Source organism: Cornus florida, unplaced genomic scaffold, assembly GCF_030987335.1.
Source record: "Cornus florida cultivar Cherokee Brave unplaced genomic scaffold, ASM3098733v1 CherokeeBrave_3.0.0_Hap2_Chr01, whole genome shotgun sequence".
Classification (NCBI taxonomy): Eukaryota; Viridiplantae; Streptophyta; class Magnoliopsida; order Cornales; family Cornaceae; genus Cornus; species Cornus florida.
The window spans coordinates 82,278,646-82,305,519 of NW_026775571.1; the positions used below are offsets into that span (position 1 = coordinate 82,278,646).

Sequence of the window (26,874 nt, forward strand, 5' to 3'; positions counted from 1 at the left end):
AATTCCTCTAGATTTTTAAACAATTCCAAATGCCCTCAATTTAACATATGTTAGAGAACATGCCAAGGCCTATTCAAATATCACTTTACATCTTGATTTCATGCTTGCTATGACCATGTGAATTAAACTTTCACAAAAGATAAATATTAAATAAATTTTGCAATACTTAACCAAATGATCCAAATTTAATATATGTTAATAAACATACCAAAGCATAATTTCCTAGCATGTCACAATTTAATTTCCAAGTTACACACAACCATATGAATTAGATCTCAAATATAGAAATTAATTAAATTAAATTCTAAATCTTGAACAAAACATGCTCATAAGTTGTATATGCTAATAAAACAATCAACACAACATAAATATAATCCTAAGACACCCCCTACCTCAATTTGAGATGAAAATCTCAAAAGCCACCAAAACAAAATGGCTCCAAATCCGACAATACTTCGGGGTTTTGTCGGGGACAACGCCGTGAACGATAAACTCCAAAGAAGACCCATGAAAAACACAACTTGACCTCAAACCCAAAATCAAAATTTGGTCAGGAATGGGTTCTCATAAGGGTGAAAGAAGTGCGTAGTCAACACGAACACAAAACGTAAAGGCCCTGCTATGTTCTAACAAATGAATAAAGCTCAAATGAGGAGAGAGAAGATGGCAGCCTCCCTTGGGCTGCCATGGGAGCTTCTGGTCGTGCAAGGTGAGTGGGGAAGATGAAAAATAAAATATCTCACCCCCCCTTTATAGAAAAATCCAAAAAGTGCCCCGAAAGGGCCTTGTCGGGTCCGAAAAAGTGAAATTTGAGTAGACGCGCTCAAATGACAAAACTATGTGAACGAAAAAGGTTCAAAATGAGAAAATATGAACAACAGAAGAAACGAAGTCAAAAACCGAGTACCGAACAGAAAGTTATGCCCCAAACAAGTTTGGCGCAAACCGGGGCCAAAAACCCTGAAACTGGAAAACATCGACCAGAAGGGAATTCTATGAGTACACGACTTGACAAAAAGTGAAAATGAATCTCGTACGAGGATCCAGGCTCTAGAAGATGTATTTTTGCAATAACTTTCATTAATTGCACAATAGCCCCTCCAAAAAGTGAAAACTGCATTACTGGCCCAGAATGAAAATATCTTCCAAAAATATTTTCTTAAAAACCCCTGAAATAAAATATCTTCAAAAGATATTTAGGAAAAAGACCCTAAGAAAAGAAAATAATTCCAAAGATTTATGCATCCATGCTCCTATGGACACTGGAAGCAATCAGAGTACTTTTCTGAAAAAGTAAAGATACGTATTTTGTGGAAACCACTCAAGATGAAGGTATATGAAGTCAAAAACCAACTCTGAACACAAGAAGTGAGGTTTTGCCAATAAAGTGACAAACGGGAAAAAGACGAAATAGGGAAAAGGACGAATTAGGGAAAAGGACAAAAGGTGAATAGTGTCCGAAAAGTGAAAATGCGGAAATGACTCGGTCCTCAAAGGAAGTTGTCAATCCAATGGAAAGAGTCTCATAAACTATTTTCGAGCACTCGAGATGACACTACGCGACAAAAAAAAAACAACCACAGAAAAGAAAAGACAACGGAAAAAATTTATCCGCAAAATTTGAGGAAGAAAGGAAAAGAAGAAAATGACTGGGTCATTACACTCCGTTAGGCCAGGAATCACTTCAAGAAGGCGGTCTGCCAAGAAGCAATTGCGGGCGTTTGCTATGTATCTGTGGGCGCCTGCCAAAACAGACAGAAGCTTGAAATTTTGTGAGGCCCCGCCATGCATCTACGGGCCCCCGCCATTTGTCTTCGTTCAAGCCAGGCCAAGCCCTGGATAACTCGCGGGCGCCCGCCAAAGTGGGCAATGAGTTCGCAAAACTGCGGGCGCCCGCCCATGCCTCGGGTTTTCATTAAAACCCCTGAAACCAATGCCCATTTCAAAACCCATATTTCCCTCTCTTTCATTCCAGCGGCGCCCCTCTGTCCCTCACCCTCTCAACACTTCATTTCTCACCTCTATCTCTTCCTCTCCTATCTCCATCATCCTTCTACCCAACCCATTTCTCTCAAGCTTCTAATTCCATCTTTCTCTTACCAAGTAAGAGGGATTGTTTTGGTTCCTCCTTCACCTTGGGTAAGTTTCTAGCACACTTTTTTTTTTTTTTTTTTTTTTTCAATTTGTAATCATGTTGAGGCTAGGATTGATTGTCTAGAGGTGTCACATTTGTTTGGGGCTTATAGTTTGTCTATTGCAGGTCAAAATTTTGGATTTTTTTTTTTTTTTTTTTTATCTCTAATCCACCTTTAGCTCTCTTCCATTTTGTCTTGCATACCAGGTGTTCGATAAATTGCCTAAACCAACTTATTCTTCCAAATGGTGCCCAAAACCTCTTCTACGCACGCTCACACATCTGAGGGGCCATCCGAGGAACCTCCCACGCCAAATTGGGCTGAATGGCCCATTGAACTCGAGGCCAAATTTGTCATCAAAGACGGCTTTGACGAAAATCCGGAAACAGCGTGGGCGGTCAAATAATTGATATACCGTGGCCTAAAATCTCTATTCAAGCCATGCGCTAGCTATTTCTATCCGTGCATAGTCCACCAATTCTACTCCAACATGTTTTATTCATGTGCGGACTTGGACATCATTAAGACCACCATTGATGGCGCAGAATTGGAATTCAACATTTATGACCTGGCCACAGCCTTGGATTGTCCAATGGCATCTCCGGTGGATGAGGTAGGCCTGCCTCTGTACATTGATTATCCAATTCGTCTGTAATTGTCAAACATTATCGAGAAAATTTGCCACAACCAGTATACCGGCAATCGAAAATCAAGCACGAATAAGTTGTACCTTCCGTGCCGGCTCTGCTTCGTGGACTCCGTCATTGCCAAAAATATCCTTCCTGTTCCTAAGCATTCTGAGCGTAAAAGGGGTTTTTCTGCACACCCTTTATTCCGTTGAGAAGGAGCAATGGTTTTGAGTCCCGCAGCTCATCTAGGACCAGCACTCAAGGTATACAATGATCTTTTTGTGACTCAGTCGGATAATGCCTTCACTTGGGCACTTCTTTTTCCATACTTGGTCACCAAGCTCATTAAGAATAAGTAGTTCAAGGTCCCCCGCGGAGAAGAAAAGAGCACTGAGGTATTTCCTTTTGACATTGGTGCTTGGAGGTCGAGCACCATCCAGCTTAAGACTTTTCATCAAGCCCGCATTAGCGGTGTGTTTGATTGGGGAGGTCCAGCTATCCCTGTTACTCTTGCACCAGCTGCTCCCGCACCAGTTGCGCCGCCACCGCCAGCTATGCCTCGTGCTGATTACGACTCTCTCAGCACTTATCTTGATACCCTTCAGCTGCAAGTCGACACTATCGAGGGCACCCTAACAGACTTCTGTAAGGAGACTCAGGAGGGCCAGCAGGTCTTACAGGCTATGCTCCAGTCTCTGCTTGACCGAGCCCCAGGCGGTGCCGATGGTTCATCCTCCACTCCATTGATAGAGTGATTTTATGCTTTCAGTATCTATTTGGATTTATTTTGGGCCGCTTTTAGCATTATATTCAGTTCGTATTTTGAACTCATAACTGCAATTGTGTTGCTATTTTGCATAAACACTTTGTGTTTAGTTAAATAAATTGCAGTTGTTTATTTTTCTCTCTGTCTAGATTTATATGATGCTTGTTGTGCATAGATGTGTTTTGATAGGTTTTTAGAATCAAGTTTAGGGGCGTTACTTCTAGAATTCGCATGGTGGTCTGTTTACCCATTGATTTTTCCTCCACTTGGTATTATTGCTCTTTGTACCCTCCTTTGTCAATTCCAATTCCATTCTTTGTCTTCTCACATTGAGGACAATGTGACATTCAAGTTTGGGGGTACATTATTGCATTTTTGGTATTACATTGTTATTGCATTTTTGTTTGAATGCGCTAATTGTTCATGTAGAGTAATAAAAATCATTTTTTGGAAAGCAATGATAGAGTAATCTTAGAACTTGTTGGAGATTGAAGCATGTATTTAATACTTTGTGTATAGAGGCAAATGATAGTTTTGAAAATAAAGAAAAATCTGAAATGATCATGTTGATTCAAATCGATTTGTATAAATGCTTCAATTAGATTTTCGTCGGATTTCATACTCTTCTATGCTTCACACTGCACAGATGCACACCGGAAACTTAATTATAAGGCATGCAACCTGATTTACCTTGACCATGACTCAGTTGATTTGAATTGATGACCCTAATAAATGGATATCTTTGGCGTTAAAAATAAAAATAAAAATATATATATATATATATATATATTTTAATAAGGATAATGACTAGTTTAAGTTCGTAGCCTTGCTAACTCGAGTTATTAAGCCGTTGGAGTGTCCTTACACTTAGCACCTTAAAGCCATCCGGTTTGGGAGTTGTTGGCCTAACACTTGCTACATGGGTTAGTTAGAAAGCTTAAGGGACTTAGGTATTGCACGGTCATTCACAAAATTAAAAAATAAATAAATATGGTTCGTTGGAGTTCGTAGCCTTGCCAACTCGAGTTATTAAGCCCTTGGAGTTTCCTTACACTTAGCACCCTAAAGCCATCTGGTTTGGGAGTCGCTGGCCTAACATTCGCTACATGGGTCGGTTAGAAAACTTAAGGGACTTCGGTATTACATGACCATAATATGTATATAAAATAATAATAAAAAAATAAAAAAATGTGTATTTTGAATAAATCATGCCTTAGAGACCTTATTTAAAAGGGAAATTCAATTATTTGAAGACTTGTGCTTTGAAATTGGAAAAAGAAGGTAAAAGCCACATATTGGGAATCTAGTTCACTTTCAATGAAGTTAGAGTTGATTTTTAGTCAAGAGATGACCATTAAAGTATTTATATAGACTATGATGTTGATGCATGAAAATTGAAATATGTTTAGCCACTTTGTATATCGAGGCCTCATATACACAAGGTAGTCTGCAAAATGATTCCGTCTCCAATTTTCTGTCTGTTCCAAGTTGCAAATGAGCTGTGTGTGTATTTCTTTGCACCATAGTTGATGTATGTTGATAGCATTACAAATGTTGTCATTTTTGTTAAGAGCTTTATTTTTGGTTTTGTTATGGGACTAGCAAAATGTAAGTTTGGGGGTGTGATAAGCGCCGAATATTGCATATTCAAACGCCCTTATTTGCATTAGTTAAGTCCATTAGTTGATCATATTGTATATATTAGCCTCATTTGCATGCCTTTATTTGTTTTCAGGTTGGTTCCCCAAAAAGAGTTAAAAGAGACGCTTTGATGAATTCTTGAAGAATCGAAGCATGCTGTTGCCGGGGACCTTCATTTTGGCCAAGCCTGTGATCCATTGAACTCATGGTTATCCCTGCAAGAAGTGATAAGAAGAAAGGTCGTGTCATCGAGTCGAGCTAAAACCAAGTCAAGAAGTAATTCAGAGCTTTGTTGCAGCATTGCGGGCGACCGCCAAATCATCTAGAATCTGTGCAAAACTACGGGGGCACGCCATAACCTGTAGGCCCCCTCCAAAAGCCACGGCCAACCCTCTTGACACTGTGCGGGCGCCCGCCCTGCGCTGCAGGGGCCGACCAATCTGTAGATAAGTGGGTGTGGGCTGCATTGTTTCATCCAATGCTATCCCCTTGACCCAATGTGTGGTTCTGCATTCTTCTAGGGATGATGAGCCACAAAAATGGAGTGGTTGGAGGGCTATGGTTGATTATTTAGAGTCTTGATACAATGTATTATCTCATATCTCATATGTAGGATATTTATAGAGAGAGAAATATTGGTTCTAGAGAGCTTGTGAGTTATTCGTGGCTACTAAGGGTGAAAATGGAGTGGAGGATCTCATCCACACCTTGTTCCTTTGCATCCATGGGTAACTAACTCTCTTTCTAGGGAGGTGATGAAGCCCTTCTTTGTAAGCATGCTCTAGTTTTGATTTTATTTTGGGGAATGATGTATATATGTGGTAGTTTTACAATCTAGAGTATTCATCTTGATATAATGAACCTAAATTTATATAAATAATCATGTTGAATCTATTATCTCGTCTTAGATTGTATGTTCTCATGGTTATATGGCTTACTTTTTCATGGTGACAACGAAAATAAGATTGTGGAATGATTTTAATGGCATGGTGTTTGAGAAGCTTGATAGTTCATGGCTTAGGTCCTTCCTTTGATGGTCTATTCTTGATTTTGTAACTTCATGTGTTTGTATCATTTAATTGAGGGTTTGATAATCTCTAGCTTAATGAGCATGTCTAAGGCTACACCCTAGTTTAGGTAGTTCAAGCATGTAAAACTTTGATAGGTTATTCTTGCCTCTTGATTTCATGAATTTCTTGAAGATAATGTAGCAACCATGTGTTGCAACATATTATGGCCACTTATATATGTTGTTTTCCCAAGTAAATCATATTATAGCATGTTTATATGGTAGGTAGTGGATTCACTTCCCTAGTCCTCTCTACCTAAGTTTCTTTCCTCTTCATTTCCTTCATTTTATTGCTTAATGCACATTTTTAATTCTAGTTACCAAGTGACAAACCAAATAAAACCTTATACCCCTTTAATCAAACTAAAAGTAATTTTAAAGACCTTGGTTGCTATAAACTAGCAATCCCTGTGGTTCAACTTACCCGAACGATAGCCCTATTTTACAATGATTTGTGCTATTACAAAGGGCTGATTATTATTGAGATCGTCAACCGACCATCATTGTCCTATAATTATGAGAACCCAAACGTGTTCGCTTCCACCATTGATAGAGAAACTCTCACCTTCACATTGAAGGACATCTCTATTGCTAGTGGCTGCCCCATTAAATCTCCAGTCGACGATAATGGGTAAACCATCTTTAGTCCTTTTTCGGAACTTATAGATTAAGAGGACATTGTTAGGAAAATTTGCCACAACAATTACACAAACCCAAGGAACACCCACTACAAGAAAAGTGTGTTTTTACGACCAGCATTTACGAGGCTTATTTATTTTGCCTCGTAAAAACTGCATTTGACGAGGTTTAGAAGGGGTTCCTTGTAGTTCTTACACGCTTTCATGGGGTCAAGAATAGAATCCTCGTAAAATATTGCTTTCACGGGGTGTTAAAGGTCGTTAATATTTACATATATTAACGAGGCATTTGTCAACTCTAACGGGATATAAGCAGCTCGTTAATGAAGGTCAACTCTAACGAGATGTAAGTGCCTCGTTAATGAAGGTCAACTTTAACGGGGTGTAAGCGCCTCGTTAATAAAAGTCAACTTTAATGAAATGTAAGCACCTCCTTAATGAAAGAGGCTAATATCTCACCTTTCCCACACAGTTTCATGGGATAAAATAGGGTAAAATATCACTTGATATAAGCCCGCCCATACAATTTCCCACTCCCGTGCCAAAGTTGATAATCAGTCAAAGCCCGTGTGGGAAAAAAAATTAATTACCTTTTCATTTAGACGAACCCTAGCGGCTTTTATTTGTATTTGCTCTCTAGCACAACTAGTCCCCATTACCAAATGCCTTTGTCTCTTTTTCACAGTAGCAGCCTCTGAACCCATCACGCCCACTGGAGAAATTGAGCTTCAACAGAGTAATCTACACCCGTTTTTACTTAACCCAAAGGTTCCTGCTCAAATTTCCCTATTGGTTGACAAATTCGACCCAGACCAAGGCTCTAATTAGTTTCTTTCTTCCTTTATTTCTGCTGAGGAAGCTTGAAGTCAGAGAGTTCAGAGAGAAACCATCTCGAACTGTTCTGACCCAGACCAAGGCAGAGCTATATCTTCAACCATCTCTCTACCCTCTAAGGATCTGAACGCACATTCATTCTTCAGGTAATCTGCAATCCCTCTTTCTCTAACATTTTTAGGGGTTTTTTCAATCTCTCTTTTTCAAAAATTTTAGGAAATTCTTCAATCTGTCTTTCTCTAACATTTTTAGGGCTTTTTTCAATCTCCCTTTCTGAAACATTTTTAGGGCTTTATTCAATCCCAACTTCTCAAACATTTTTAGGATTCATGCATGGATTTTTTTTTTTTTTTTCTCTGGTTTTATTGTAAATTGTGTTGGCTGAATTTGGTTTGTTTTTGGCTGGATTTGGGTTTTATTATTTTTTCTTTTTATTTGTATTATGTACTATATATATTGTTTGTGCTATATATAATCATCTCTTGATTCTAGTCCAGCATTATGATTCACTATTTTATTTATTCGACTTATTTTGGATGGTGTTGGAAAACCTTCTTATTGAGTGTATCACAAGAGCAAAAATAGTTGGCAATCATGAGCCTTTACTTCCTTCATGGGAGTGAGACTGGATTTGCCACCTGGAAATGGAATGTTAGAATTCTAAAAAGAATAAAAAGGTTATTCTCCGGAATTAGGAATTCATCTTATCAAAATTTGTGAACATAGAAACTATATATATATGGATTATTTTTTTCCCTTGTGAATAAAGAACTTAACCACAAAATAATTTTCACAAGTTTTAAAAGAGAGATGATGACACGAAGTAGTAATAGTTAAAAGAAAAATATTGCTTAATGCAGGAAAAGTTGAATGGAAATAAATTACTTAATCACAAAAAAAAAAAAATCTACTGTTATTCTAATGCAGCTTTTTCATTTTTTGCCTAAAAATGAAGATAATAAAAGAATTTGTGTATAATTGTATAATAAATTTGAATTATCTAACATGCTTGTTAGGTGTATGTCCAACCATACATGTTAGATACATATCACACATTAATGTCAAGGCATCGTGTGTATGACAAGGATATGCCATGTGCTTTTTAAGAGTTCATGTAAATTACTCTAGTTTGATTTTGCAAAAAGTCATGATTGTGGCCTTCATTGAGCTTTATGTTCAATGTGATTTGTCAAACCTCATCCTAACGGTATATCCGATATCAAAGTAGTTGGTCCGATAATGAGACACAAGTCAGTTTTTTGTAAATATATATATATATATATATATATATATATATATATATATATATATATATATTCTTGCTAAAAGTTAATGCAGATACACACACTTACCATATATTTTTGCCCTTACTAAGAGTCATCGAACACTTGATCTCTCAAAATGAAAGAAAAGCTTATATTATCTAAGCTAGATTTTATTGTAGTCCCAAAATGCTAGTGATGGTTCTTAGGCCAATGCTATGTCAAATCCTACTCCAACTAATGTACTAGGTTGCCTATGTGAGCTGTTACACTTTAATGGGCCAGGTGTAGTTATTGGCAAGTGAGAGATTGCATCAACAGATCCCAAGGCGCTATCGGATGATTATGATCCACTTGGTCCAGATTGCTGGAGAGTTTGGCTAAAATGATGTCATCAAGAGGGATTGTCCTTTGTATCGAGGAAACCTATCTGGAATGTATTAGTTTCGTGATGCTCACACAAGTACAGTTATTTGGCCTAGAAAATTTGTGAAAATTCTAGAGGTGATCAATAAATACCTTTTATTTTTTTTAGAATGTAGTCATTATTATATGATTTTATTTTATTTTTAGATTTGTTGGTATTACATTTTTATTTTTCTTTTTCCTCACAAGATTTTCACAAGGTCATTAGGAGCATGCTCAAAGGTAATATATTTAACTCATAGGTTACATTTGTTCATTGTTGTCTTTTTTTTTTTTTTTTTTCTTTATAAATTGTCAATTATATATTTGGATGAATTATACATTTCTACCTCCATTTTAGACTCATGTTAAGGGGGTCACGTGCCTTAAAGTGGCCATATTTGTGGTGTATAGGGGTCACATGCCTAAAGTGACCATTTTTGCGGTGTATAGAGAACTTTTCAATCTTTTCAGGTGTGATGTCAAGAAGTACTCCAGGCCCTGTCAACATCAGTATAAATATCCATTAGAACAAACTAGAAAAATAAAAAATTGTGTTTGACAATGTTAAGAGTTTGAACTGAGTCCTTTGGAATTGTGTCCCTTTTTCATGTGTTTAATTAAGAGTCAACACAAGATTTCTTAATTAACTGCAACATAAGCTAATTAAGTTAGACAATGCAATCAAATTAATCTTTGTGAGTTTAAGATTAAAGTCCGACAATGTCAGAGTTTGAACTTTGGTGCAAAAATTTTTGAGCCATAGATTTATCATATATTATAATTTTTTTTTTTTCTAAAACCCGCGTGATAAGATCAAACATTTCAGTGTAAAATATCATAGGAATATCTGAAATTTGGAAATTATAGCTTATATCCTTTATGTGGTAAGTTGGTGACATGAAATAGGATACCGCTACATAATACTTTCTATAAGCATCCAAAAAAATCATTATTTTTGCCAAAAACATAACTGTCCATACATAGAAAGCAAGATAGATTTAAGTTTTCTACTAAACCAATTCAAGTACACATCCAGATGCTGTATATAATGTGCTGAACTAAGTGGCCCATAATAGAGTATAAAGATGCAAATGATTTTTATCCATTCTTTCTTTCTTTTTCTTTTTTTTTTCTTTTTTTTTTCCTTTTTCTAACAAAAATAAAAAATTAAATCAATAGTTTGGACAAAACTATGGCTGGTGGTGTCATGGTCTCAAACCCAAAGTTTATGCAATGTGTGGCCAAGTTTTACATTTATAAATTGCCACTACTACCTTTCACTAAAAATATAGCTAGGGTGAGTTGTGATCGTCCCAAGGGATTGAGTGTCGTACTAGGTTGAGGAATCAAGATTAGGGTTAGTAGGTCGAGTGATCAAAATGGTTATTGGTTGGTTGAATTAAACTAAATGCAAATTAAACTAAAGTAAACAATAATGCAATAGAGAGAATAAAAGAGAGAGATCTTGGGGTTTAGAGATCACCACTAAGTATAGCTTTTCTATACCTTTGATGAATGATTAATGAGGGGAAGAACATGTATTGCAACAAAGTGTGTGTGTGTGGTTGTTTCAACAAGCATGGATGAAAAATTAAGCATATATTGTCTAAACAACATGGCGAATAGCACAACATATCAAATTAACCCATTAATCCTTTCTTTAAGCTCACAATCCAAACACATCACTAGGTTAGAGACACATGTCACTTGCTCTTCATAAGTATGGAACATCAACAACAAACATGGATTGCCCTCCCATTTAACAACTGCACTACAACTAAGCTAATGGCATGAAATTAAACTAATTAAACTAAGGGAGAGGCACAATCCATCAAGAAATAAGTATGAACCATCAAATAAACCACAAGAACATGACATTAAACACTATGTCTTGACAATCTCTAGATCTATAGCATCAACACACATAGACATGCATCAATAACACAAGAAATAGAGACAAATGTATGAACATCTATTCTAGCATACATAGACATATGGATAGAATGAAATGATCAATTGGAAGCATTAAACCATATATTATTGAAGAAACAAGATCTATGTTTATAAAAGCGTCAAGACATGAATCACAATACAAATCCCCTCAAAAATATATAAATCAAAAAGTAGAAAGCATGCTTAGGACTAACTTTAGCCCTAAGAGGATGTCTAGCCACTCATGGATGATGTCCTCCAACCCTCAAGGGCAAGCTCCATGGAAGAAATCTGCTCCTTGGTTGATGGAGAGTCTCCAATGGTGTCTCTAGCCTCCTCCTCTTCTTTGCTTCCTCCCTAAGAGTTCTCTAAGGTATGGTATAATATGATACAATATGATATTCTTTCTTATGATACAAAAAGTAATCCTTATCCTTATATAGGTAGGTTAAATGACACCCAAAATGAGCTGGGGTCGTACAGCAAATATTCCCCAGTGATTGGATAAGGGACAACTTTTGTGAGCTAGAAATTTAACTTTTTCGCACTAGAGGAAGTTCAATCAATCGAACCTTGGACTTGGATCGATCGAACATTGCTGAGATCTATAGAACTTAGGCTGGATCAATCCTCAATGGCGGCGCCTTTTTGGATAAAAACAAATCTGAGATATTTTGAAGATATTTTTGGGAAAAGGACAAAAGTGGTTGGTAGGGTAATACAACTGGATAAGATCAATCATTTGGATAAGGACAAGAATATTCGATCGATCAGAGATAGAAGTTGGATCGATCGAACTTTGAGATCTTTGTTCAGGGACAATCATGGCTCAGATCCATCTTGAAATGCTGAGATCGATATAAGTTAGATCGATCGAACTTTTCTTAAGATTGATCAAAGTTGCTAAAATTCCACCATTTGCTTCCTTTTGCTCTACTTTGCTCCTTTCTTTGATTCATCCCAGAATTGCTTCAATTATGCTCTTATTTGGCTGAGTTAGCTTATTTTGGGGATAAGTACCTAAAAATGGAAATAACACGAAATCAATACAAAATGGTAAAATAAGATAGATAAAGGTTCTAGAATACCTAAGCTTAAGGGGTTTAAATATGCAGTTTTCAGCACTCATCACACCCCCAAACTTAAATATAGCTAGTCTCTAGCAATGAACTTCAAAGTAAAGGAATGAAATGAACAACTATACAACTATGAACTAGAAAGCAATAAAATGATAGTGCCATTTTCGTAAGGAATACGATTACATTTAGCATATGCAACAAGCCTTTTAAACTCCTAGGTTACCCCTAGTGGACGAGTGAAGTCTCGTGAGGGTTTCCAGAAATGATACCCATAAACATTAAGCTCATTCTTTCAAAAGAGGCACCAATATTGCAAACAAGCATTAGGAGAAAACTACCTCAAGTATGCAATGTTTCAAACATTTCTAAGCAATCTCCCAAAATTTCAACATCAAGCAAGCAAGTATGGTCCTCCACACATCAAGAAAATGATCATGAAAATCAAATCAACTCTAAAATCCTTTTTAACTGGACCGGCATCAAGTGTTTTGCTATCTAAGCCAACTAAAGAATTAATATCCACCTTTATCAAGAACGAAAGCTTTCAATGCGCTACTAGCTCAATTAGGATATAACCAATTCAATAATCAACAAAGCATGTACCCCACAAATGAATGTTAGTGTGCGCCTGTGCTAGTGTAGAATCCTAGAATGAATCTCAAAACAATCACAAAATTAGGATGATGTGGACCACAAATGTAAGTAAGATATCAATTTTTCGAAAAATTTACTCATAAATAGCATCCACAAGGCATACAAGGAGTATTGGACTCTCAAGTCATTCAATTTTTAAATTTTAAACAATACAGCCCTCAAAAGATCAAATCATAGCTAACATGGACCAATCAGATAAAATCCCTCAAATACACAAGACATGCTCAAAATTTTGCATTAAAAAACAAACACTGCAAAACACCATTACCCCCAAACTTAAATGGCACAGTGTCCTCAATGTGCAAAGAGAACAAAAGGAAAGAGTATACCAGTGCAATTAAGGCAAAGAATGGCTGGGACTGAAGTATCCAAAGTGGGTGGCCTAGCCGCCCCCCCCCCCCCCCCCGCCCCGCCGCCCCCAAAACTTGGGATTTACTGTGGTCTTAAAATTTGGCACTTGGATAAACTCATCAGATAACAATAGGGATAATAACAGTGCACAGTGGACATGCAAGTATAAATGGGATAGCAACTGAAAATAGAGAGAGGAATAAAGGTGGTCCTGAAACTTTTGGGTAGTATTCTCTCACATTGAAGTCACTGGAATGCACCTGATGGAGTTAAACAGATAGCAATAAGAATATGAAAATATAACATCCATACAGAAAACATATATAAATAAAAATAAAGTATAGTACATCCAGTATCAGAGCCGACAGACACGGCTACAAAAATAGTATAACAGTATCAAAAACATTATGATATCACAGATATATAAAATAACAGGAGGAAAGGGATAGAGAGATCACAAAGAAGAGGTAGGACGGGTAGGTCGCGCTTCGCAGATGTGTCTGGATAGATCCCTGAATGCGGTCATGACATCTATACGGAGGGTAGCAATATTAGCTCTGATGGAGACAGCATCCTCCCGGAGAGAGACTGTGTCGTCGCGAATGGATACAACAGCATCCTCCAAAGCCTGGAGTCGCTCTCCAAAGCTGGGTGTCTGTGCTGGAGCCTTAGGTGCTGGATCTGGAGAATGATGACCCTGAGCCTGCTCCGCATCATGAATAGGTGACCTAACTGGAGAGTACTGCTCTGCGTCCTCTGCAGGCTGCTCTAAATCAATATCCATATGTACGGCAGCCGGGTCGACTGGTATGTTGTCCGCTGCTGGGTCTGCTGCTGCTGCTGCCTCCTCAGCCTCTAAGTCTTCTGCCGCCTCTACCGCGTCATCCTGAAGGCTCTTGATAAGAGCGTTGTAGCTCTTATCCTAGTCCTTCTTCAGGAAGTGACAGGATCCTCGCTCAGGGTGCTCCCGTGGATAGAAAAGATAGCGTTGGTCTAGCAAAATTTGGGTGATGAGGTGGCCAAATGGGAGAGACTTAGCCCTTTTGGGGCTCTCATTGCTAATGTGATCATCATAAAGCTTCCTCATCACGCTCCAGATGAGCGCGGGGATAGACAGCCAATGCCCTATATAGAAAGCGTACAGAGCTGTCAAGTAGTCGCCTCTCTGCTGAATCTTATGGCCGACCATAAAGATGTTACGGAACAAGACTGAGTCAAAGAACCATAAGTCATCTGGCAAATAGGTGCTGGTGGTGAAGGTCTTGCCATCGACATAATAACCTGTAAGAAGAACGACCATATCTGCATATGAAGGCCTGTATAGCCTAGGATATGTCTCATGTAGCTCTGGAGGGCAGTCATGTGGACAATGGCATGATCTATATAATGTGTCCACAGTGATGGAAATCAGGTGGCCATCAATGGAGGTCCTCAGCTCCGCCGTGTTACCCGGGATAGGCCAGAGGTTCTGGAAGAACATCCGTACTAGCCTCGAGTACATTGGGTATGTGACGGGGCAAGAATGGCTGCAAGGCCCCTCCGTAGTATATCATCATAAGCGAATCGGGTAAGTACTGACCGGGAGAAGAAATCTGTGTTGAATACTGACTCATGCGCCACTGGAAGGAGTGAGTATCTACGTAATGGCTGGTCTAACTCCTTGACTGACTATGCTGGCTGTGGTAGAGATGGTATGTGCTTAGCCTCAGTGTTATCGTGTGAAGGAGATGCGCCAGTATCAGCGTGTAATCTGCTGTCAGAATGTGGAGAATGTGTGGGCTCAGCTTGCTTCTCTTGTATATAGTCCTGAGCACGAGATGGACCGGCATCGTTATCCAAAGTCTGCGTGCCCCGGCGGTGATAGTGTTCGCAGGCTACGGTCTTGACCCGAGCCATGACCTGTAAAATAATTAAAAACTTGCAAGAGAAGTCAGTGCCAGAATAAGGAATTTAAAGTACAAAATAGAATCATGTATATTAAGTAAGATAGATAAAATAAATAGATGACATGAATTTATGGAAGTGACAGGATGTGAACATACTAAGCAGTATAAGTGTAAAATGCATCAAATGTGAAAAATCACAGGCATTGGGCATGAATGAGATAACATGGACACAAGATAAGATGCATGGAATGTGTATATGAAATCTGTGAAGTTCGATCGATCACAAAAAATGTGAGATTGATCTCACTCGATCGATTTGAGAAATTAAGTAACTAAGTTTGATTGATCTCAGTATATCGATCTGAGAAATATGTTCGATCGATCGAACTCTGCGAAGAACGTGGACAGTCATAGATCTGTGATGTGGATGGCACGGGGCCTTCACGAACTAGGTCGTGGGCCCATCAACACACAAGTCATCAATCCTATTCACCAAACGAGGCCCATACTCCCAAAATCATATCAAATCAAATCATATATACAATCATATATACACATATATAAATAAAAAGCTTCAAACTTCATCAATGGATGTTTTCAACATTAAAAGAGCATGGATCTAACATTTAAAACATGTATAAATCAAATCGAAGCTTGAACCAAAAGGATGGATTCGGATCTTACCTAGAAACCGAGAGAGAGAAGTGAAAACTCGAAGGGGTGAGATGCGAAATCTAAGAGGAGAGAGATAGATTTAGGATGAGGTGAAGCTCGCCGGAGGTCTCGCCGGAGATGGAGAACATTGGGGTAGTGGCGACGAGGAATAGGGTTTGGAAGAGGGTTATCGATCGAATTGAAATGATCTCTCCTTGAATTTTTTTTTAAAATTTTGAAATATATATATATATATTTTATTTTTTTATTTTTAAAAAAATAAAAAAATCAAACAAAGTCAAAGATGGTGAGATGAAAAACAGAGATCGATCTGAACAAAATGTTCGATCGATCTGACAGAGAGCAAAAATATGCAGGTTTTTGGGTTCAGAAATTTGTCTAAGTGTGAGAACTCAAGATCGATCGAACTTGAAGTTTGGATCGATCGAAGTACTTATGATCGATCTGAGAATTAGTTTGAATGATGGGACAGAGAGGTGATTTGGATGCATGTGGATGTAGGTCGAAAATTTTTCTAAGTGTTGGATGCAGGTGATCAATCGAACTCTCATTTGAGATCAATCGAACTTATGCAAAATGCTCAATTTTAACATAAAAGTGCATGCAATCCTAATCATAGTTCTTAGCAATGTATATGAACCAAAAACAAGTATCTAGACTTCGCAAGATTTGAAATTAAAGATAGAAATGAGGGAGGAATAGGGTTTTGAAACCCTACGAAATGTCGTGCTAGTCTTTAACGTCTCTAGCAAGACATTGGGCTCTTTTAGCCCAGATCAAACATCTTGTAGTGCATCCCCTCCTCAATGGGGTGTTAAGTGTTTTGAACTCCACCCAACAAATGGTTCTTTAAGGAACTTGTTGGATCAAACTCAAAAGACGTTTTCGGTCCTTGGTCAAAATAACCTTTGGGCTTCCTCGCCCTTTCAAAACAAGATTTTGAAACAACTTTCTTAGAATGCAGGGTTAAAGATGGACTTTTGGAAACCTTGGTCTCACACAAAAACTTAATTCCTTCACTTTTGAGGTCATGACATTTTTCCACAACATTAGTCTCTTCATGTTTGTCAAATGAATTGGGGGTTGGATTAAAAATATTAAACTTTACCTTCATGTGGCCAAATGAGATCTTCATTATCCCCGTCCTACAATTGATGTTGGCATTTGCGGTTGCCAAAAAAGGACAGCCAAAGATAACGGGAATTTGGCTCTTAGGATTTGGAATTGGTTTAGTGTCAATGACAACGAAATCAACAGGAAAGAAGAATTTATCAATTTTAATTAAGACATCCTCAATGATTCCCCTAGGCTTTTTGATTGATCGGTCGGCAAGTTGTAAAACTACCGACGTTGGTTTCAAGTCTCCTAAGCCTAATTTGACATAAACCGAGTATGGAAGAAGATTAACATTTGCTCCTAGGTCAAGAAGAGCCCGATTAATGATATGATCACCAATGATGCATGAAGTGATAGGTGAACCGGGGACCTTAAACTTGGAGAGAGTGTTATGCTGCAAAATTGAGCTCACTTGCTCGGTTAAAACCACTTTTCTAGATGCTTGGCTTTTGTTCTTCCTTTTTTGGGTGCACAAGTCCTTCAAGAATTTGGCATAAACCGGAATTTGCTTGATTGCATCCAAAAGTGGAAGATTGACTTTCACTTGCCTAAACATGTCCATGATTTCATTGACTTTGGCCTTTTGTTTGTCATTTGAAATGAATCCTTTTAAGGCATCCGGAAATGGAGCTTTTGGTTTAAAAACCTTTTCAGAATTTTTCTTTGAAGTCTCTTCAACACAAAAAGTTTTCAAATCATTTTGCACATCTTTCTTTTCAAAATTACTTTTCAAATCACTTTTTAACACATTCTCATTTATATGGTCATACACATGCAATGAAGGAGGAATATAATATGAAACGGGAAGGGTGTCAACTTGTGGTTGCATCGGTTCACTCTTTTCATTGGACACACCCACTTGGTTGTCCATAACCTTTCCACTTCTCAAGGTAGTCACCGCATTGACATGCTCTATTGTGTGACCTTCCGATGAGGAATGAGTTTTCACAACACATTGTCGTATTTGTGGGGCATTCAAAAGCATTTTTCCCTTCTCCCTTGCATTCAAAGTGCTAGCTATTTGCCCTACTTGGGTTTCTAGCTTTGCAATGGATTAAGAGTGAGAATGAAATAATTGTGTGTTTGCCTCTAAAGTGCCTAAAGCGGTCAAAACTTTCTCTTCAAAAGCGGGACTTCTAACATTTCCTTGGGAATATGATGGTTGATTGGGAAAATAAGAATTTGAAAATTGATTTCCTTGTGATTGATATAATGATCTAAAACCTTGGGAACCTTGGCCTTGTATTAGAGGTGGAATGTACTTTCCTTGAAAACCGCCTTGGGAAGGGTTTGAGCCCTCCCCTTGGTTTTTCCAAGAGAAATTCAGGTGATTCCTCCAACTAGAATTGTAATGATTTCCATAAGGATTGTTCCCTTGATTAGTAAAAACAGCATTTACTTGTTCATGATGCTCACTTTGCACATGTCCATGGGGACAATTGGAAGTAGAATGTAAAACACTTGAATAAGTCATACATGTCTCATTAGATGCATGATGAGAATGATTAGGGAAGGAAGACACTTGATTCGCCGAGTTTTGGTTGATAAAAAATTGATCAAACCTTTGAGATAATGATTTCATCTCGGCGGCAATTTCATTGGAGTGGTCGACTTGATGTAAGCCAACACTCTTCCTACCACTAGAATTTCTACCATTCTTTAAAGATAAAGTATGATGCAAAGAATTTTCAGTCATGCTCTCATAAAGATGCCACACGTCATCCTCATGCCTATCAATGTAAGAGCCACCCATGGAAGCATCAACCATGCCTTTGTAATTGTCCGATAAGCTCTCAAAGAAATATCGAACTAATTGCCATTTGGGCATGTCATGATGTGGACACTTCCTAAGCAATTCATTAAAGCGTTCCATGCCCCATGAAATGTTTTCTCCATCCCCATGTGAAAATTCTCGAATTGAGGTTCTCATAGCATTGGTCTTAGAAATTGGATAGTACTTCTTCAAGAACTTTTGTTGCATTTCCGCCCAAGAAGTTATTGAAAAAGGCCTAAAATTGTTAAACCAATATTTTGCCTTGTCTTTAAGGGTGAATGGAAAAATTTTAAGCCTTAAGACCTTTTCCGACATGTCCGTATATTTTACGGTGGAACAAACTTCAAGAAACTCATCAAAATGCTTGTAAGGTTCTTCACTTGGAAGTCCATAATAATTAGGAAGCATTTGAATGGTTTGTGGCTTGATTTCATAGTGGTGTGCTCTAAATGGCGGCAATTGAATGCATGTGGGATCATTATATTCATTAGGCACATAGTGATCTCTTAAAGTAAGGGGATGATTAGCAATTGGAGGTGCAACATGAGCACCTTAGTTGCCTTGAATAATGGGAGGTGGTGGAGCATAGATTGGCCTTGGCATTCCCAGTGGGACTTGGCCTTATTGTTGTGGTGGATGAACATATGGCCTTGGCAATCCTAATGGAACTTGAATGTTATCATGATGCACATTGGGGTGGAGGATACCTTGTTGGTCTATGTGACCAAGGTCTTCCACATGGTCCTCATTATGTCCTTCCATTGATGCAATGGATTGACTAGAACTACTTCTTCCCCTAGGGTTTCGGACAATGGATTCAAGATGAAAATTTAAAGGGACAAGAGTGGGTTTCAATGATCTACGACCATACATGCACAATGCAACATAACAAGCAATGACATAAACACTTCACCTTCACAACAAATTAATAAACTTCAAACTTCCTCCACATACAATATTCTCATACTCCTATGCTTTAACAATATGCAAGAAAAGTAAATTGCCTCCACGCGGGCTCACGATTTACCTAAGAATTGAAATATAAGCCTCCACATGGGCCGATGATTTAACTAAGAGTTTAAGTAAAGAAAAGCTCACAAAGGTCCTTTAGCACTTCAACTCCAAATTTATAGCTTAGCTTAGCAATTTTTTTATGATTTTAGCATTTTTCCTTGCTTGCTGGCTCCTTTGCTTGAAATACTCCTTTGCTTACCTTCTTAGCCCAATGGTCCTTGTCAATCAAGAACAAACACAATAAGTAACAAAATTGAAAAGAAAGTAAAAACATGATCAAAAGAGTACTAATTCCTAATTGATTCCACAAATACGACGTTGCCAATCAATCAATCCCTAGCAACGGCGCCAAAAACTTGGGGGTGTCGTGGTCTCAAACCCAAAGTTTATATAATGTGTGGCCAAGTTTTACATTTATAAATTGCCACTACTACCTTTCACTAAAAATATAGCTAGGGTGAGTAGGGATCGTCCCAAAGGATTGAGTGTCATACTAGGTTGAGGAATCAAGATTAGGGTTAGTAGGTCTAGTGATCAAAAGGGTAGTTGGTTGGTTGAATTAAACTAAATGCAAATTAAACCAAAGTAAACAATAATGCAATAGAGAGAATAAAAGAGAGAGATCTTGGGGTTTAGAGATCACCACTAAGCATAGTTTTTCTACACCTTTGAGGAATGATTAATGAGGGGAAGAACATGTATTGCAACAAAGTGTGTGTGTGTGGTTGTTTCAACAAGCATGGATGACAAATTAAGCATATATTGTCTAAACAACATGGTGAATAGCACAACATATCAAATTAAGCCATTAATCCTTTCTTTAAGCTCACAATCCAAACACATCATAAGGTTAGAGACACATGTCACTTGCTTTTCATAAGTATGGAACATCAACAACAAGCATGGATTGTCCTCCCATTTAACAACTACACTACAACTAAGCTAATGACATGAAATTAAACTAATTAAACTAAGGAAGAGGCACAATCTATCAAGAAATGAGTATGAACCATCAAAAAAACCACAAGAACATGACATTAAGCACTATGTCTTGACAATCTCTAAGTTTATAGCATCAACACACATAGACATGCATCAATAACACAAGAAATAGAGACAAACACATAAACATCTATTCTAGCATACATAGACATATGGATAGAATGAAATGATCAATTGGAAGCATTAAACCATATGTCATTGAAGAAACAAGATCTATATTTATAAAAGTATCAAGACATGAATCACAATACAAATCCCCTCAACAATACATAAATCAAGAAGTAGAAAGCATACTTAGGGCTAACTCTAGCCCCAAGAGGATGTCTAGCCACTCATAGATGATGTCCTCCAACCCTTAAGGGCAAGCTCCATGGAAGAAATCTGCTCCTTGGTTGATGAAGAGTCTCCAATGGTGTCTCTAGCCTCCTCCTCTTCTTTGCTTCCTCCCTAAGAGTTCCCTAAGGTATGGTATGATATGATACAATATGATATTCTTTCTTATGATACAAAAAGTAATCCTTATCCTTATATAGGTAGGTTAAATGACACCCAAAATGAGCTGGGGTCATACAACAAATATTCCCCAACGATTGGATAAGGGACAACTTTTGTGAGCTGAAAATTTAACTTTTTCGCACTGGAGGAAGTTCGATCAATCGAACTTTAGACTTGGATCGATGGAACATTGCTGAGATCTATCGAACTTAGGCTGGATCGATCCTTAATGGCGGTGCCTTTTTGGATAAAAACAAATCTGAGATATTTTGAACATATTTTTGGGAAAAAGGACAAAAGTGGTTGGTAGGGTGGTATAACTAGATAAGATCAATCATTTAGATAAGGACAAGAATGTTCGATGGATCAGAGATGGAAGTTGAATCGATCAAACTTTGTGATCTTTGTTCAGGGACAATCATGGCTCAGATCCATCTTGAAGTGTTGAGATCGATATAAGTTGGATCGATCGAACTTTTCTTGAGATCGATCAAAGTTGTTAAAATTCCACCCTTTGCTTCCTTTTACTCTACTTTGCTCCTTTCTTTGATTCATCCCAGAATTGCTTCAATTATGCTCTTATTTGGCTGAGTTAGCTTATTTTGGGGATAAGTACCTGAAAATAAAAATAGCACGAAATTAGTACAAAACGGTAAAATAAGATAGATAAAGGTTCTAGAATACCTAAGCTTAAGGGGTTTAAATATGCAGTTTTCAACGCTCATCAATGGCCATGCAGGAGAGTTTCTGCTTCCACACAAAGGTTGCATTTTGATCCTTAGAGGAGATCTGTTTAATTCCACATGACAGGCCCATTGCCATAATTGTTGTCTTAAAAGGGCTTGGCCTTGATATACATAAGGTATATGGTATTGTTTACTAATTTCTTGCTGAATCAATCTGGTCAACTTGCTAAATCACTATGTAATTGTTTCACCATTCATCAACTTGCTGCTTGCCCTTTTATATTGTCATCAAATATTTGTCCACAATATAGACATGTCACATGGATAAGACTACAGTACTACACATGGCTTTCTTTATGTTGGATTCACATGTAAGTGTACTTGTATCTCTCTGTTCAAATTATGATGCATTTCTTATTGTGCCACTGTAAACTTTTCAGGGCAGAATTGTTCTCGGAATCTCAATAAAATCATACACCATTCAAACATGAATCTCTTGACTTTGAAAGAGATACGGATCAAGTATGTTCCATTCTGTTCTTCCACCACTTGTACTACTTATTATATAGATGCTCATATCTCCCTGACATGGCATATGTTTGTATCGTCTAAACATTTTTTTCCCACCTTGCCAACTGGCTTACCTGCTTATACTTTGAATATTACAGACATGCAATTTTCATTTTCTATTATGGCTTTTCATGATGATTATGTCCATTCAGTCATCTCATCTGATGTGTTATTAACCAATTTTTCTTATCAAATAAGAATTTGGAGTGTCAATATTCTCCGTTTTGCATTCGGGCTGTGTCCTTGCTTTTATATAGTAAATGGTGTACTTACTAATGGCAAAAAATAATTAATTAACACTCATATAAGCAAATCGAAACCGTCAATGGGATACCAGAAATCTCAGGGATCGCCCACTAGAGAAAATATAGGCAACTAAAGTATTGCCACTTCACATATGAACACCTCTCTCTATATATATATATATACCTAAGTAATTCACATGGGGAAAAACAAATGATAAATCCATATTACATGCTTTCATATTTTTGTTTAATTTTTATTGTCTCTTGACTCTCCTGGACATGCATGGTGATTATTAAAAGTTAAGGGAAAGCTTGTTTTCATTAAATTTTGTTGTTTGCTGAAGCCATGTTCAAATTATAACACTGCCAATGCACCTTCATTTTGATCAGCATATATAACTAGTTAAGCAGCATATATTGATTAGCAATTGACAATTTTATGTAGTTGTCTCTCCCTCATTTTCATTTTGGACACCTTTCTTATAATTAAGTAGTGGTTGTTACACTTAAATGTGCAACCTTCTGTAGCCCATGCATGAAGAATTAATAAGAAATAGTAATTTCTTTCAATTAAATTTTTTGTAATTAATCACCAATGGCAGAATGGTTCTAGATTCTGCAGAAAATGTTGAAACAAGGTAAAGTTTAATAACTTGTACATTAAAATTTAGAACTAGAGAATAACTTTATACTTTACCTTTTTAAAAATTTTTTGGGCTATTTGTTTACGTAAATAAATACAAAACATGCAATAGAGAATTTTAATTTCTCTCTTTAAGATAAATACAAAAACACACACACATACGAAACATATATAGACAAGGCCCTCTCTTTTTGATAACTAAGAAAGGGTTAGTGGTAGTACTCGGACTGGTAGTAGTTAAAAAATAAAAGATTGTTGAAGGAATAAAATTAATGAGCATGTCTTTACTTTTGAAATTAAAGTAATGATACGTGCGAGTGTGTTACAAACTAGATTGGCACGAGACTATGCTAGTAGATTGTTAGCGGCCACATTTTGAAGATATGAAATTGAGAATAATATATATTTTTTTAAGTCTCATTTTATTGATTTCAGCGGCTGTATTGTAGTAATAATCATACTCTTTTTCTAATTTCACCTCATTCATCATTTTTTTTTTTGTGTGTGTGTGTGTGTGATGTAGGTAACTGCTTGGATTTTGTACCATGGACAATGAGGTGGAGGAAGTGTATGAAAAATTGAAAGTCAACTTGTGCTGATGATTAAAGAACAATGTGAAGATTGACTTATTGATGTGTTTTTGATAGACACTGGATTTTCTTTTGCAATTTGGCATATTGAACCATGATGAATTATCTTTTGATATGTTTAATGGTGTATGAATTGTTGAATTGTAAAATTGTCTTTTGATATGTTTAAAGGTATATTTGGTTATTGGCATCAAGTGAAAAGTGTTAGCTTTATGAAGTACTGTTTACTTAAAATTATGACAAATATATAGGTTATATGTGAATGATTGGGTAATATTAATTGAATATACTTTTATTAAATATAAATAAATAAATATATGTGTTATTTACGGGGTCTTCATGATCCTTATATAAAAGTCTTTACATTATTTACAAGGAGAGAATCTCCCCGTAGAAAAGTTTTTTACTGTTTGCAGCATCTATTAACGAGTGGCTAGTGATACCGTCAATTAATTATTGACGAGAGGCTAGTTACACCGTAAATTAATTATTAACGAGAGGCTAGTTACATTGTAAATTCATTATTAACGAGAGGCTAGTTACATCGTAAATTAATTATTAATGAGGTCAGTTACTTTTCGTAAATTAGTTATTAACGAGATGCCTGGTGTCTCGTACTTTACTATTTTACAAGCTCTGTTAGTTTTCGTAAAAAGTTAAGAGCATTTATAAGGGCATAATAGACGAGGGTGTCATTTGCGTTTTCACGAGGTGTTTGAGCACTCGTAAAAGACCTTTTTTTTTTTTTTTTTTTTTTTTTCTTGAAGTGACTTCCACCAACAAGTCTTACTTGCCTCCACAGATTCGGTTCATTGAGACCGTCTTGGCCAAGAATGTTTTCGCCATTGGGCATCATGCGGAGAGAAGGGGCAAATTCTTGAAAGCTTTGTATTTCGCTCACACTGGTTCTTAGTTCTGTGTTCCTGAGCTAATTTGGGACCAAATAATGAAAGTCTACACAGACTTAATTGTCCAACATACTACTGTAATACCCCTAATTTTAATAGGATAGTCTTAGTATTTATTTATTTGTTTATTGCATTTTTTTAAAAATTAATTAATTGATTTATTTGGCTATTTGTTATATGCTTATTTGAATTAATTGCTTATTTTAATTATGTGTTTAAATTGTGTTATTTTAATTAATTGTTTATTCATATGCTTGCTTAGATGATGATGTGTGATTATTTGTATTTAATGATTAGGATTAAATGATTTAATTATTATTTTATTTATTTTAATTTTAATAAAGGATGGATATGGATAGTAGTATCGACCAATCGGTTGGATCTCATGGCCTACTTGGATAAGAGGCTAATGGGTACGAATATTTACCCATGAATGGTTGTACATATATATATGGGTATATATGTATATAAGGAGATTATAATAATAATTATTATTAACAATAATTAAGTAATGATAGTATTATAGTCAATTTAAATATATGTAGTTATAAGTTGATTATATATAATTATATATGTGTATATCACGTTTCATAGGCTTAGTATTATATATATATGTATTTTCTATTTTCTTTTATTCCTTTTTCTTATTAGCGGACTTGGAGTGCCAATATATATATGTATTTTTTATTTTCTTTTATTCCTTTTTCTTATTAGCGGACTTGGAGTGCCAATAGGATTAGGGAAATAGTTAGTGTATATATATAAGTATAGGTGGTTTGAGAAAAACCCTATTCGCACCACTTTAAAAAACAGGGAGTTTGAGAGAAAACAGAGAGAGGAAGTAAGGGTTTTGGCAAGGACAAGGGTTGAACTAAGGAGGAAGGAAGGGAGTCTATTCGTGGCTAGGACCGAGGAGCAGAGAGGGTTCGACGGCAACCAAGGTTGTCGGAAAAATCAAAGAAGAAAGAGTTTAAGGTTTCAATTTGAAATCCTTAAAAGCAAGTTTTTCTTCTACTCTCTCCCTTAGATTCATTTTCTATGCATGCCTAGGTTAATTCCAGGATTAATCAGATAATAAATTAATCTTGTATGCATGCCTAAACAGATTTAAAAACAGTGTTATGTGTATGTTTATGTATTGTTCTTGATCTTGAAAATTCTTGCATGTAAACTTGTCTTTAAATTGTGTTAAAGGTGCATAATGATTTTATAAATTTATTAAGGACTGTTTAGGACTTAGAACAAAGGAGTAGGACCCTTAACGAAGGTCGTCGGAGATGAAGAAGGTGAGGGACAACGGGTTGAGAGCTAGCTTCCAAAGGGGAGAGAGCCGGCTCCCTTTGAAATTGTGTTTATGGCTTTCAGAGAGGGAGAGAGCTGGCTTCATGGAGTTGTGAGCCAGCTCCTTCAGGTCGAGAACCAGTTTCCTCTTGTAGGGAGCCGGCTCCCTCATAGACAGAGCCTGCTCCCTTGAAAAGAGAGCATGCTCCATGGCTGGGACTTTTACGGAATGGGTATTTTTTATATTGTTTTGGTTTTTGGGTTCCAGTGATGGTTTGGATGATGATGGAGTTTTAAATTAATATTAATTGACATGTTAAAAATCCAAGAATGCATATCAATTTTATTATGTTAAGGGTTTAATCAACATGAAATTTTAAATTGAATTTGCATGTTGATACTGAAGGATTTAATTGCTTATCATTATTTTAGCAATTTAAATATATGTTATATGATTTTAATCATGAGTTAGCTGTATAATATGATCATGTTGTTATTTAGTTTTTATTATGCTTGTTGTCGGATTAATTGATGTATGATTTTTATTTATTTCATCAATTATTACACTGTTAGATTAATGCACCATTATGG

General features: G+C 36.8%; 1 long non-coding RNA gene across 1 annotated transcript; it reads left to right on the plus strand.

The window, feature by feature from the left end:
- Window positions 1-7,458: 7,458 nt before the first annotated feature.
- LOC132302980 (uncharacterized) lies at window positions 7,459-9,511 on the plus strand. The gene is made up of 2 exons (XR_009481029.1): window positions 7,459-7,858; window positions 9,260-9,511. It is a non-coding gene; the product is annotated as an uncharacterized LOC132302980 (long non-coding RNA).
- Window positions 9,512-26,874: the final 17,363 nt, after the last annotated feature.